The sequence below is a fragment of the Xyrauchen texanus genome, chromosome 21 (assembly GCF_025860055.1).
Source record: "Xyrauchen texanus isolate HMW12.3.18 chromosome 21, RBS_HiC_50CHRs, whole genome shotgun sequence".
In the NCBI taxonomy this organism is placed as follows: Eukaryota; Metazoa; Chordata; class Actinopteri; order Cypriniformes; family Catostomidae; genus Xyrauchen; species Xyrauchen texanus.
In genome coordinates, this window is record NC_068296.1 from 35,093,048 (window position 1) to 35,102,703 (window position 9,656).

The following is a 9,656-nucleotide window of genomic DNA, read 5'->3' on the forward strand; positions in this document are numbered from 1 at the left end:
TGCACCTTATTTATTGACCACGGCGTGGTTTTGCACATTGCCATTTCTTTTTACAATTCGAAAGTCACGTGAACAAATGATACTGCTATCGCTGTAGCTAACTTCAAAACTAGCAGGTTGATGTCCCGTGTCGCAAATCCATTGATGCTGGTTGTGACGATTCTCTCTGACCAATCAGTGACCTGCAGGGTTTTGAAGTCACATTTAGTATCGGCTCGGCTTGCTTGGAACCTCGACCGAGGTGGGACTAAAAAAAGTACCAGGTACCAGGTCTTATCCACAGAGGAAAACCCCCCAAATGCGAGCAGAGTCGAGTAGAGTCGTACCGTGCAGTGCAAAAGCCCCATATGTAGGCCGGACCTCACTAGGTTTTTGAACAGACCCTTTATCATACCCCCTGAATTGCATTTCATGAGCAGTGAATGGCCAGAGGGACACAAGGGCAGTCGAGTATGTGTGTGTGTGTGTGTGTGTGTGAAAGGGTGCATCCACCCATGTGTGATCCTGTAAAAGTGTATGTTTAGACACAAAGGAGAACAAGGGGTGGTATGCTGAGTGAGCACTTGGAGTAAACCCACCACAAAGCATGAGATGAATTCTGCTGGAGTCTCAAGTGTCATAAATGCGGTGTTGGGCCAAGCGTGTTTGAGTGTGTGTGGGTGTATGACAGGGTCAAGGGATTAACAGCTGGTATTAGAGTCTCAGGGCCACTCCACACACAGAAAACAAACGCAAACAGTCTCCCTGTAACACAATCAAAATCATGCCTAGAGATCTGCTACTAAAATAAAGGCAGCAGCAGGGGATCAGTGGAAGAAAGAGAGTGTGTATTTATGTTTGCAGAGTGGAATGCTAGGCAGTTTACACACACAGATAAAGAATATTGAAGAGAGACAAATGGAGACAAAATTAAGAAGAAAATATTACTGGTTGTTTTCCGGGAAAAACTCACTGCCACAATGACTTAAGTTTACATGGACACATGAAACTTTTTTTTATATTTTACATTGGTATTATAAATTGGTATTGTTTATAGTGTTTGTGCTTTTCCCATCTTACTCCCTTCATGCACATTTCATGTACATTTGTTCTCTGTCTGTTCATGCACATTTGCACACCTCAAAAACCTGTTAGAAGCCGCTTGTGTTTGCATGACCACATTCATCCACTTTCTCCAGGAAAAACACAGGTGTGTTAAACCACTTTCTCTTAATCCCTTGAAAGCCATTTACATTACTTTTTCAGTCATTTAAAAACCCTGGAATAAACTGTTTTCTTAAGTGCATGTAAATGTGGTATATGATATTCTGGTGCTGAGACATGTCTGGAGCCCCAGGGGTCATCTGCACATTGGCCCAAGTCAAAAGACCCCAACTCAATGCCAGGGTGTTCAGAATGTTTTTTCCACGTTGCTAGGTGTTCAGAGTAGTTTTTAGCATGTTGCAATGTGATGGCTAGGGTGTTTTGAGTGGCTGTTAGTGTGTTGCTCTGAAGTTGCTAAAGTGTTCTGACTGTTTTTTTTTTCAGTATGTAGCCTTAGACCTTAGACCAGTAGCGCCATTTTTTTATTATTGACGGGAGTGCAAATGAGGCTGTGAGGGATAGGCTTACATGATGTGTCCCAAATGATGCAATATACACTGTGCACTTACACTATATATAATATGCACTCTGCTATCTAGTCCCAAATGGAACACTAACATTGTTTTACTACACGGAAGCATCCGCTGTTTAACAGCTGATGGAAGTGACATTTCAAACGCACACAATTTGTTGCAGCTAGCTTTAGCGCTATAGCCAAACTCAGTTCAACACTTATCAAACAAGGTACATCTTCACAGATTGTGGGTTGATGGTAAAGCATTCATATTACATTTGTAAGGTGCTGTCTTCACAGAAGTTTCTGTAGTTGCATTTAACATGAATTACAATTGTTTTGTCAGGCCAGCATAGTGGCCAGGTGACTTCGCCCCTTCCGCTACGTAGGGTAACCCCCTGAGTGCATGCAGTGTCCAGCATCCAACACTCCTTTATTTTGGTTGAAAAAGTACAACATCCTTATACTTACACTTATTTTTGTTACATTTTCAGTGTGAACAAACTACCCCTTTAGAAAATTCAGAGTTCTGGAAAACCTCCGAAGCAAACTTGCTGCAAATTTGCCACTCATCATTTTCACACACAAATTAGCTTTGCGGCAAACTCTTCATTGTTACCACAGGTTTGCCATAAAAGTGTTCACCAGTAGCGACAAATTGTCTCTCGGTGAAGAGCTGCAAATCGCATGCTTATTTGCATGTGAAAATAATGAGTGGGATGTAACTGTTTCAAGGTTGCACTGTATAAATTGGATGGGTTAATAAGTTGGCTTGTGAGAGCCAACTTACTGAAATCCTATTTAAACTTATTATTATTATTCTTCTTCTTGCTGAAAAATTTTACAACTCTAACTCCTCCTAGAGCTTTAACTCCACAAACTCCAAACTCGGCTCAGACACTCAAACTGTTCTGACTCGGTATGCTACAGGTGAAACTCGAAAAATTAGAATATCGTGCAAAAGTTCATTAATTTCAGTAATTCAACTTAAAAGGTGAAACTAATATATTATATAGACTCATTACAAGCAAAGTAAGATATTTCAAGCCTTTATTTGATAGAATTTTGATGATTATGGCTTACAGCTTATGAAAACCCCAAATTCAGAATCTCAGAAAATTAGAATATTACATGAAATCAATAAAAAAAGGATTTTAAATACAGAAATGTCAGCCCTCTGAAAAGTATAATCATGCATATGTACTCAGTACTTGGTTTGGGCCCCTTTTGCATTAATTACTGCCTCAATGCGGCGTGGCATGGATGCTATCAGCCTGTGGCACTGCTAAGGTGTTATGGAAGACCAAGATGCTTCAATAGCGGCCTTCAGCTCTTCTGCATTGTTTGGTCTCATGTCTCTCATCTTTCTCTTGGCAATGCCCCATAGATTCTCTATGGGGTTCAGGTCAGGCGAGTTTGCTGGCCAATCAAGCACAGTAATACCATGGTCATTGAACCAGGTTTTGGTACTTTTGGCAGTGTGGGCAGGTGCCAAGTCCTGCTGGAAAATGAAGTCAGCATCTCCATAAAGCTTGTCTGCTGAAGGAAGCATGAAGTGCTCTAAAATGTCCCGGTAGACGGCTGCGTTGACTCTGGACATAATAAAGCACAGTGGACCAACACCAGCCGATGACATGGCTCCCCAAACCAACACAGACTGTGGAAACCACACTGGACTTCAAGCATCTTGGATTGTGTGCCTCTCCATTCTTCCTCCAGACTCTGGGACCTTGGTTTCCAAATGAGATGTAAAATTTGCTCTCATCAGAAAAGAGGACTTTGGACCACTGAGCAACAGACCAGTTCTTTTTTTCTTTAGCCCAGGTAAGACGTTTGACATTTGAAGCCCATGTCCAGGACCCGTCTGTGTGTGGTGGCTCTTGATGCAGTAACTCCAGCCTCAGTCCACTCCTTGTGAAGCTCCCCACACATTTGAATGGCCTTTTCCTGACAATCCTCTCCAGGCTACGGTCATCCCTGCTGCTTGTGCACCTTTTTGTTCCACACTTTTCCCTTCCACTTAACTTTCTATTAATGTGCTTTGATACAGCACTTTGAGAACATCCAACTTCTTTTGCAATTACCTTTTGAGTCTTTCCCTCCTTGTGGAGGGTGTCAATGATGGTTTTCTGCACAACTGTCAGGTCAGCAGTCTTCCCCATGATTGTGAATTCAACTGAACCAGACTGAGAGACCATTTAAAGGCTCAGGAACCCTTTGCAGGTGTTTTGTTTAGCTGATTAGAGTGTGACACTTTGAGCCTACAATACTGAACCTTTTCACAATATTCTAATTTTCTGAGATTCTGAATTTGGGGTTTTCATAAGCTGTAAGCCATAATCATCAAAATTATATCAAATAAAGGCTTGAAATATCTTACTTTGCTTGTAATGAGTCTATATAATATATTAGTTTTACCTTTTAAGTTGAATTACTGAAATTAATGAACTTTTGCACGATATTCTAATTTTTCGAGTTTCACCTGTATATCTTTTCTAACTGATCGGACTTACGGTTTTCCTAAAAATGACGATCAAACTCGGAAAAAACTCCCATTGACTTAACATTGCGGAATGTTCAGAAATTTAAATCCCAATTGACATTTTCACACACACAGACAAAAAGGGCCTGTCAGCCCTGCATCTCTCCCTCTCTCTCTCCCTCAGAGGATTTCTTTTATCAAGCAGCCAAAAAATAATGACCTAAAATCTTCATAGCCACATGCTAAAAACGTGCTAGCATGATGCTAACACACGCTAGCATCGCCTAGCGAAGTGCTAAAACATGCTAAAAACGTGCTAGCATCATGCTAACACATGCTAGCATAGCCTAGCGAAGTGCTAAAACATGCTAAAAACGTGCTAGCATCATGTTAACACATGCTAGCATCGCCTAGCGAAGTGCAAAAAATTCCTAAAAACGTGCTAGCATCACGCTAACACATGTTAGCATCGCCTAGCGAAGTGCTAAAACATGCTAAAAATGTGCTAGCATCATGCTAACACATGCTAGCATCGCCTAGCGAAGTGCTTAAAACATGCTAAAAACGTGCATAGCATCATGCTTAACACATGCTAGCATCGCCTAGCGAAGTCGCAAACAAATGCTAAAAGCGTCTTAGCATCATGCTTAACACATGCTAGCATCGCCTAGCGAAGTCGCTAAAACATGCTAAAAGCGTGCTTAGCATCATGCTAACACATGCTTAGCATTGCCTAGCGAAGTGCTAAAAGCGTCTTAGCATCATGCTAACACATGCTAGCATCGCCTAGCGAAGTGCTAAAAAATGCTAAAAACGTGCTAGCATCATGTTAACACATGCTAGCATCGCCTAGCGAAGTGCTAAAACATGCTAAAAATGTGCTAGCATCATGCTAACACATGCTAGCATCGCCTAGCGAAGTGCTAAAACATGCTAAAAACGTGCTAGCATCATGCTAAAATCGCCTAGCGAAGTGCTAAAACATGCTACAAACGTGCTAGCATCATGCTAACACATGCTAGCATCGCCTAGCGAAGTGCTAAAACATGTTAAAAACGTGCTAGCATCATGCTAACACATGGTAGCATCGCCTAGCGAAGTGCTAAAAAATGCTAAAAACGTGCTAGCATCTATCTGTCTATCTATCTATCTATCTATTTGAGGGTCAATATCTATCTATCTATCTATCTATCTGAGGGTGAATATATATATATATCTCTCTCTATCTATCTATCTATCTGAGGGTAAATACCCAGATAGCAAGAAGTCGGCGGTCCGCTGGCGGTGCGCCGGCGGCAGTAGAAGCGGCAGAATGGCGATATCGCAAACACGTTCGACGGCGGTCCGCCGGCGGCAGCCGCTTTAAAGCGGCAGCCGCCTTCCTACCGCCTTCGATATCGCGGACGGCCCGCTGGCCAGCCGCCGCCGTTATATCGAGGCGGACCGTCGGAGGCAAACGCTTTTTCGAGCGATCTGCCGCCGCTTATTGTATATATATATATATATATATATATATATATATATATATTTATAGCATGCAGTTTATCAAGAATAATGATTGATCAAACCAGACAAATTTCCATTTGGCGTTTTAATTCCACATTTCAAAGTACAGTAACTCAGTCATTGAAACAAGATGTCATATCACTGAAATATAAATAACAGAAAAATACAAACATTATATATACACACACAAAAGAACATGCAGGTTTCCAATTTCTTTTTTTTTTTAAAAACACTATTGTAACACAATAATTGTTAATAATATAAAGAGGTCAGCTCTGGGATGAAAAGAATTACCAGTAAACACAAGCAATGAGGATATTTGGTACCAAAGAAAGTGCAGGATACCAAATAAATTGAGGTATAACATCATATTTACAAGTCATTTCTAACAATAGGTTAAGTGGTAATAATTTAGAGTAAAGCTCTGGAGTAGAATATACCATTATAACTGCAATGCTGACTTGTGGCACAAGGATTTACAAGCTATATGTAACAATAGAATAACAGTTAAACACTGTGATGGAATGAAAGTAGAATTTTTGGTACTAGTTAATGTGCAATATCAAGTATCAGAGGTATGAAATAGGATTTACAAACTATAATAGAATTGTTAAGCACTGACGGAATTAAATAAGCCAATACTAAAGTCACGGTAAGTAGAATATTTGATACCAGATAATGTGCAAATATCAAGTATTAGATGTATAATCTAGGATTTACAAGCTATATTTAAAAATAGAATAGTTAAGCACTGTAACAATGAAATAAGCAGCAAATTGTATATGAAATAATTGAGATCTTTGGTATCAAGGAATGTGCAGGTATAATATACATTTTGACATTCAACTTACACATGACAACAAGTGGGAATAAATATAATTAACAGCAGAAAATCTGGCTGTAGAGAACACAGCCAATCAGAATGTCTGGAGAGGTTGGGGACTTCTGGGCTAAGAATCACCGGTTTTCCCCGACCCCCAGAATGAGGCAGTGCAAATTGGCATATCTTCAGTGATTCCTCGTGCGCCTGTATAAAAGGACAAACCATCCCATATTCATCCAAGGAGCTGCCCTCAAAGCAGGGTCACGAGAAAAAAAAAAAAAAGAGCAATTTCCACAGTGAACAGTGTGGATTGGGTGAGTGTAGTCTGACACTTTTAGCAGGCTTCTTTAGGGGTCTTGATGTTACTGACTGCAGGATAAAGAAAGGGTTCCAGTTGTCAGTGATGCTGGGGTGTCAGTAGTCAGCCTAGGTTTAAGGGGTCGGCTGTGGGTCCCTCTCAGCTGTGCGGCGCCTTTTCCACCTTCATGTTCAGATGCTCCTTTCAGGTAACGCGTAGCGTTAACCTGGATCGCCTCATCAGTGGCATCCTGTGTTGCCGGGTTCTTCCGGATGGCTCCTGTAGAAAATAAAGATCTGTCATTCCATTTGAATGGAATAAGGTCATACACATCTACTTAAATATAAAAAAAATATCCAACTTACTTTGAACAATGGTCTTCAGGAACATGTCTCTAAAACATGCTTTATCCCCTACACCAGTCCAGGTTGTATTGATGGAAAGGTGATTAGAGAAGATACTCTGAAGCATTCAGCCACACCGTTGTCTTTAGGTCCCTCCCACATTTGATTGCCAAAAACCGAAGCTGAAAATACAAAAAAACATGTTACAAATTACATTTCTCTGAAGCTTCTCATAAATTTAAAATGTGACAGGCTGTGGATTCAGACTGTAGAATATGCAGTGTACGATCTTAATTGTACTTTTTAGATTACCCTATACCGTTATAAACAAAATCGGCACACTTACAAATCGTTGCTGGAGCTCTTTATCCTGCCTCAAACTGTGGCAAGCAACGCCAAATGTTCCTGGGTGTCTAGGGGGGAGTAACAGATCCCCTGTCAGGGATAACTCTCCAACAGACACATTGGCACTGAAACGTTGCAGCATAGCATTTTGTCGTCCATGCTACGCACAACATCGCCAAACTCCCAAGACGTCGCAGCATTAGGGTTTGATCTGCACCTACAGGGGTTCCCAGAATAAAAGAATAAAGTAGTCAGTCCTGGACCTTCAAATACTAAACTATGACATTTATATCTAGGTCTACTACATGTACAGGTGGCCCCAGTGGGAATTAAACCAACAACCACAGGTGTTGTTTGCAAGTTGTACCCGATTGCCCAGTGCGAGCAAATGTCTTCAACATTGTCCCAACTTGCTTCACCTGCTCTTGAAGCGAGCAGCTGTCATCTGGGAAGTAACAATATATTGATTAGCAATACACTAAATATAATAGTAATATAATATAACCACAATTATCATACCAGTAACTTTCCCTGTAATTTCTATCCACAGTATGTTATGCATGGCATACAAGTTCATAATGAAGAACCCTTATGATAACATCAATTTCATTTTTTTTCTTTGAAGCAGAATATTTGTTTGTAAAAGGGGAGGAAAAAGAAAATGAAATATTGGTACACAGATTTTGGTTGATATATCATACTGTACAGTGAAATGTGCTATTGTTGTATCCCTATTCACCTGAAGGACGGATAGATCAGGCAAATCTCCAGTCAGGCCTTTGTAGAGTGTGTGCTCCTGCATATCCACAGGTATTTTAATTCAAACATGCAACATATTGTAATAAATCTACAATATTCAGCCTTTACCTTACACCCTCGGTTGTTGCTCTACACTTATTATATTAAATACTTATTTATATAGCTTGCTCACTGTATAATCATGATAGCCTAATACTTATAACACAAGATTGCATCTTAAACGAATGACTGAGTTGAAAACTTGAATAAGAACGCATTTTACACAGAGGGGACCAGCTAGGGAAACTTACCTGCCTACAATAACTGTTTTCATTTGAGTTACATTAATCATGAATAACCTTAGCCGAGTCCCCAGGAACATCGGGCTATTAAAGTAACAAGCCTATAACTGCGGTCTTATTAATTCTAGCTTCACCATACACTCAACTGTGAGGTTTATCTGATTTTCTCATGGACCTGTAACACAATGCCCTGACAGTGACTTCACCGGTGTCCTGATCTTTATTAGAAACTGAGAGGAGACCAAGTTAATATAATTGATATCACAATTATCACAAAAATTAACAAACAGTCTGCTTTAAAACTAAGAAAAAACAAGCTTCTATACTAACGTTACATTAAAAATGAACACGTGGCGAACTAGCTTAGCCGCTATCTGCCGGCACACCACATTAGATTAAAATACTTACCCTTGTAGTTGTGCAGATAACTCGATATGTAGAGTTTAAAGCCCTTGTCCCTCTTGCTTGTCGGAGCAGGGGACCAGGCATCAACAATGCGATGAACATCGCTGACGCGTATTTTCGGAAGATTCTGGAGACGTCGAGTAAAAACAGACATTTTGGGCGACGCGCAAGTAAACCGGAAACAGATATGGCGACAGCGGAACTTCACTGTTCAGTCTTTGTCATGTGTTTTAGCAATACATTTTTAACATTTATAATGCGTTTAGATTTTTGTATTACCTTTACAGGGACTTTAACACTTTCTTAAACATTTGTACAGGTCAAATTGCAAAACCTGTAAAAGGTAAAATAACAAAAAAATTCGAGGTTGGAAAAAATGTAGACATAAACGAAATTTCTGCGCAACTGTGAAACCAGAGGATAATTTCGCTTTTTCATTGAGTTTATCCTTCACGTCAAAACAGGGATTTTCATGTTTATGATAGATATCACCATGGTTGCAAATTAATAAAAAATAATTAAAGTATAGGCTACCCGATATTTTGTTGCAGATGTCTTTCACTGTTCACTGATACAGGCATTGGTGAAAAGTCTAACTTCATCAATTTATTCTGCTAAATTGTTCATACCCTGTATTAAATATCTATTTTAAAACCTAATCAGAATCAGAAAGATATTTATTGCCAAGTACGTTTTACAAAAAGGAATTATTTTTGGTTTATTGGTGCCTGTCTCAATGTGCATCAATCAATTAAATGTAAACAATTTTCACCTGTGTATAAATAATTCAATATATTTTACATATATTACTGTATA

General features: G+C 39.8%; 1 long non-coding RNA gene across 1 annotated transcript; it reads right to left on the reverse strand.

Moving 5' to 3' along the window:
- Positions 1-5,670: 5,670 nt before the first annotated feature.
- LOC127661843 (uncharacterized) lies at positions 5,671-9,051 on the reverse strand. Its single transcript, XR_007972799.1, has 4 exons — positions 7,763-9,051; positions 7,397-7,612; positions 7,072-7,232; positions 5,671-6,985 (listed from the first exon to the last, which is right to left on the reverse strand). It is a non-coding gene; the product is annotated as an uncharacterized LOC127661843 (long non-coding RNA).
- Between the last annotated feature and the right edge of the window lie 605 nt (positions 9,052-9,656).